Here is a 5899-nt window from a genome sequence, read left to right as displayed (position 1 = left end):
ATACCAGTTATTCTTTTTATTGACTTTACCCTTACTCACTGCCCCATCCCTTCCATGCTTCTGCTTTACTTCTATCTTAAAATGCTTAAAGATCAGTTTTAAATTGTCACTTAAAAGAAAGCTGTATTGATCTTTCCCCCAAATATTCATTGTCCAGCCAAACCCTTTTTGGTTTTTGTATCACAGGCTTGAGTGTAGTGGTTATCTTACACCTGCGTTGTTGGATTCTATGACACTACGTTATCTTAGCTATTTTAATACAAATAGGTCTCCAGTCCAGATTAGGCATCTTATTTGTTTAGATCTCAGCAGGTAACCACAATTAGGCATAGTTTTTCCTTTTTAGGACAAGGTGCTGTGTAATGGAGTTGTGTATGTTGATGATATTACATTTATTTTTAAACGAAGTGCTAGCTTCTTGTCAGAACCAGGAGTATGCGAGCAGCCGGAGTTAGTTGCATTGCTGTTTGCATCTCACCTGTTTTCAGCTGCCCAGAAAAGGTTCACCTCCAAGCTTGGGGCTGTGACATCAGACAACTTCTTTGTGTCACACGTTGCTCCTCCTTCTACGTGTTTCACCTTTCTTTTCTCTTTCTTTTCCCCACGCCCTCTATGATCCTTCTGTCTTGCCTTTGTCCACCCATACCCCCATTCTCTGTTCCTCCAGCTGCCTTTCTCCCAACTTCTTTCCCTCTTTCTCTCCCCACTTCCCATGTCCCACCTGTCTGACCCCTCTGTGTCACCGGGGGTCACAAAGACCCCTCTCTTTGTGCCCCCTGCTCCGCCCTCTGGTTCCCCCTTTCTTGCTGTTTTCCTCTCTGTTTCTCTCTGCTGTGCTTTGTCTCTCTTGCTGTACCACTTGATTTCTCTCTTTGTCTCTCTGTTTGCCTCTCTGCCTGTCTCTGTCTCTCTGTTTTCCTACATCTCTCCTTCTCCTTCTGTCTGTTTCTCTTGTGTCTGTCACAGGCACACATGTTTCACATCAAAGCACTCACACTCCATTCCTTTAAACTGGAGCTACTCAATCTCTCGGTTTTACTTCCCAGGCAGAAATGTATGCCCAGATGCTGTGTACCAGAGGGGTCAGCAAAGATGGCTCATGCAGGTACATGGGTTAGACTTCCCAGGCGCACACAGGTGAAATGTATAGCTAATAAACAATGAGCCTCTTCTCTTCCCAAGGGGCTCAGCAGAGCTTTCTGGTTTATTTATGACCAGTCTGATGAGTGAGGGGATAGTCAGAAGCATGAGTATATCCTAAATATGGGAAAATGCCCCAAATCTGCCCCTCTTGATTTCCATGCAGAAAAGTAGGAAATTGTATGTACAGTTGCCTTAAATTCTTGAGTATACATTTTTGTTCTTGTAGCAACAGGATTGCCTGCTCTGTGCAGCAATCTTTAGCGAAGGTCCCACTGGCTTTAAGCATGTGAAACCTATCCACTACTGAGGTTTTGGGTGCAACCTTAATACAAATTTTCATTATTGATAATATTTGCAGAGGCAGCTGCAATATGCTCCATTTATCACAAATGAGGTATGAACTGCTGTGTTGTAGCCTGCAGTCAATAGATTTTTCAGTGAGGTATAGTGAAGTCAGGGCTTGAATCCTCATTTCTCAGTTGATAGGCGACAGACTTTACTGATCAAAAAACTACTACTGCTTTTCAGGAAAAGGAGCTTAATCCTTCTATTTCTTTTGTTAGTCAGCTCTTCCCATTAGAAGTCATGTTCCTGTCTCACTTTCCTTACAAGGATGCTGTTTACTTTGATTTCTTTTGTAGGGTTGAGCAAGTCTGTGGCTTAGTGCACTAGTTTTCTTTGACAAAAAGCCATTATCATTATTGATGAACCTGTCACTGGCTGGCAAGTTACCAGAAACTGCTTAGAGGTAAAGCTTTCCTTAGGGTATGCTTCGCCGCAGCACTGTACGTTAGGTCCTCAGACAGACACAGCTTTTGGAAAAAATACCATGTAGGTGTCAGGTGGAAGAAGGGGAGAATAAAATCACTCCCAATTAATTTCAAATGTCCAGTCAACGGCAAAGCTCTCCTACCTAGTGAGGGCCTGACATGTAGCCAAAAGTATTGTTCTTAGTATTATCCGCTTGCGCTACTGTGGGTTTATTCTAACATCTGATCAGTAAATGGGGAAAATATGTCTCTTTATGGTACATGAGAATCCAATGAAGAAGTTAAGAAGTTTTCATCACTAACCATGGGTATATGAGCAGTGTAAGGGCTTTCCAATTGTGCAGGCAAAGCTGCAATAAACCATGATTCTCAGGACCTGAGTCTAAACGGATCTGGAAATTAGATGTAGTTCCCTAACAGTGAGAGTGATGATGCCCGAAACAGTTAATGGAAAAAAGCAGATTTGTCATTGTTTGGGGTTTTTCAGGGTAGAATTAGTAGCTACCTGAAAGATGTGCTTTAGTACAGCTTTGAGGAAATGTCCCCCAGCCTGTTTGTAAGGAAGTTGGTTTAGATGATCAGAGCTATCTGTGGCAGCGAAGAGACTGTGAAATCTAGCTTTGGCAGTTCAGCTGCTTAGCCAACCCCTGCTGCAAATACTGTTAAGTGCAGAAATGCGTTTTCTTTTTCCTGCTTTGGCATTGTATCACTGAGATACAGCTTGTTGTGCCCCTTGGGCTCATCAAGGCACAGAAACGCTGGTTCCATACCTATTGAAATTGCACTGGGAAGTTCCTTCTCAGCATGCCACCATGGGCTTCTGTCAAAAAAATGTCGAATACAAGGCAAGCTCATAAATAAGACCACACACTTCTTCTTGACTAGATCAACTGAATGAAAGTCTGGGCTGTGTGGGCAATCCAACTTGAAGTTCAGTCATTTTTTTGACCGGGAGGAGCATGAAGTGAAACAGTGTGTGATTAACCCATGCACATCTATTTTCCCTTTGACCTGAAAGTTAACGTTTACAAAGTGGAAATATACTGCTGGCTTTGGGTTAAAGATTTATTAAAGTACAAGGAGGCCCAGTAGCTTTGAAGGCTAGGACTACGTTCTGAGTTTTTATCTTGCTGTCTGATGCCATCCTCTCTTACAGCTTGTTCTGCTGTGGCTTACGTGGGCTTGACGGGCTGTCCTACCCTTGATGAATAAAAGGTCAGATCACAAAATTCAGTGATAGTCCAAAATTAGCACCCTCTTTAGCTGTTGTACCAGAGTGGGGAAGGGCAGAACAGGGCAAGGTGACTAAATTTTGTCCTGACTCCTAGGAGTGGTTCTTCTAGCCTGAAGGCAGAAGCCTCACAGCAAGGTGAGCAGGTGGCTTCTCCAGCCTCTATTCATGCAGCATCTGTTTTTTGGCAACAAGGAGTGTGTGCGCTCCGCTGAAGATAACTTTTTATGATCTTTCCTGCACAAATAAATGATAATAATTAACCTGTCTGGCATCTGCTGCTGAATGGTCCCAGAAAAATGACAAGGACATATTTCATAAGAGCCACTCTACAAAAAAGTACATGTTATTAAAAAGAGCCTTTTTTGCTGCAAAGCTGTTGGCAGTGATAAAAAAGTATAAAAATTATTGCTTTATTTTCTCATATTATGATAAAAGGTTCAAAAAAGAGATTAAATCCCCTGGTACTAAGTAGTACACTAGCAGATAAACAGACGGCTGCTCTAGAGAGCTCCTGGCCCATTTGGCAGTGCGTAAAGAGTTAACAAACAGAAAAGGCATGCAATTTGGGGAAGCTGAGATCACAGAGACAGGAGTGAATGAATACATTAATAAATATGTACATCAATGAATGCATTTTAGCTGGACAAAGATAGGCAGGAGGAGAGATTGGTCCTTTTAGAAATGAGATACATCACTGTGAAAAGCAACAGTCCATTGCAATGGCACGTCCACAGCCGCATCAGAAAGGATCTGTCTCTCTTGGTTGCCTCTTACATATGCTGCGTGCGGGACAGAAGAGCTTTACTTTTGGGACTGGACAACCACTTGCTACAAGAAGTTATGGTAAGCCGTGATCCAGTGATTGTACTCATTGCAGCAGCACTGCGATGGACAAGCTATGGTCCATTCTGGGAAGCGCTGTGCTAAGCATTGAGTAGGAATTTATGAAGGTGTCAGCCCTGCTCTGGAAAGTGTATACCCTAATACACAAATATTAACGTAAAGGGATAGGGAAGAATATACAGCCTTGCCGCTGCCACATGGCATGAAATATACATTGCGTAGGAAAATGCTAACGGAGAGCATGGGGAAGCGAAGGGACTACTGTCCTGTGTCTCTCCCTTCCTTTTGTCCCAGGGACCCAGGTCATTCACCCACCCAGTGCCCCACTGCCTGAACTTGCAAGTGATTTTAGGAGGAAACAAAAGGACTTTTAATGCATGTGCTATGAATTTGAATTATTTGTCTATTGGATCAAATATAAGCTGCCTCATCTTCTATTTGAAAGGCTTTTTCCATTCTCCTCCTCATCTTTCATTCACCACTCAGATGTTGAACACTAGCTGTTAAATTTTTAAGCAAGCCCCTTGGTACTTTCTCTCATTCTGCCTGTCTGACTTAGATGAGCTCCTTGCACATCTCCATCATGATGCCTGTGAGAACAGTTCACGTCTCATAAGCTGCTGGTATGCAGGTACCATTGCATATACATCATGTGCTAGCAAATACAGTTGCATTGATGTCTTATGCTTTTTTATGTATCTCTTGGGTCTTATTACGTATTTCAGCTGGAATCTCCTTGGAGTAAAGGCTGCGTAAAACCATGCACCGGACAGTTGTCATAAACCCAGAAAGACAGCTGAGAAGACACTGAATGCTTTTAATGCTCATTGTTCCACGCTTAATTCATTGTATTTATGAATCATGTTTATGTGATAACAAATCATTGTGTTTCTGAATTATATTTACGTGATAACGAAGACAGTTGCTAAAATATTGATGAAGTACATCTATACTTAATGTTTCAGAAGATCTTTATTTAAGAGCTGCTGCAACGAACTAAAGAGGTTGTTTAAGCTAAATGACAGAATCACTGAGGTTGGAAGTGACCTCTGGAGATCATCTAGTCCAACCCCCCTGCTCAAGCAAGGTCAGCTAGAGCCAGTTGCCCAGGTCTATATCCAGGTGGGTTTTGAATATCTTCACAGCTGGAGAATACACAACGTCTCTGGGCAACCTGTTCCAGTGTTTGACCACCACTTAATATTCACATTTAAGGGCAAAAAGGAAAGCCCACAGAACTACAAGCCAGTCAGCTGAGAAGAGGTGCTCCATCCCTCCAAGAGATGCTCCATCACTTCAAGGCAAGTAATCCTGGAAACCATTTCCAGACACATAAAGGACATGAAGATGATTGTGAGTAGTCAGCATGGATTTATGATTTCCCTCATAAATGGGATGGGCTAGGTCAGAAACACCACAGAAGCGTTAAGAAATCTGTATTTTGTGTAATTTGGAGGTCAATCAAGTGTCAGTTCAACAGTATCTCATTAAATAATGTTTTTCCCTGTATGGAATGGAAAAGCAAGGTTAGGCAGCCTAATAAGCTTAAAACATTTACATGGCCATCAGATGAGTAAAGTGATAATACTTTGTCCTTTCTTAGGAAACAAGAACAAGCAGGAGGTAGGTCTACCCATAATTAAAAAGCAACACCTTTATTTTTGCCTGTCCCACAAGAAGAAAACAAGAGAACGGGGCCTGTAAAGAGGTGTGAGCAAGGTGAAATGTAGGTTCTCAAAGGGGAATGGAAGCTAAAATGTGATGTTATCTCTCCTGCTGTGTGGCTCAGCAGGGGGGGTCTTGGAAACCCCTGAAACTTTGCAAGTTAGGTTTGCAAAACTGTAGTCAGACGTGTAATTCTTCACTGTCAGAAAACAAGTGAGGTGAACTCTTTACTCTTAAATATTAT

This window comes from Haliaeetus albicilla, chromosome 6 (genome assembly GCF_947461875.1).
Source record: "Haliaeetus albicilla chromosome 6, bHalAlb1.1, whole genome shotgun sequence".
NCBI lineage: Eukaryota > Metazoa > Chordata > Aves > Accipitriformes > Accipitridae > Haliaeetus > Haliaeetus albicilla.
This window is presented reverse-complemented; position numbering follows the sequence as displayed.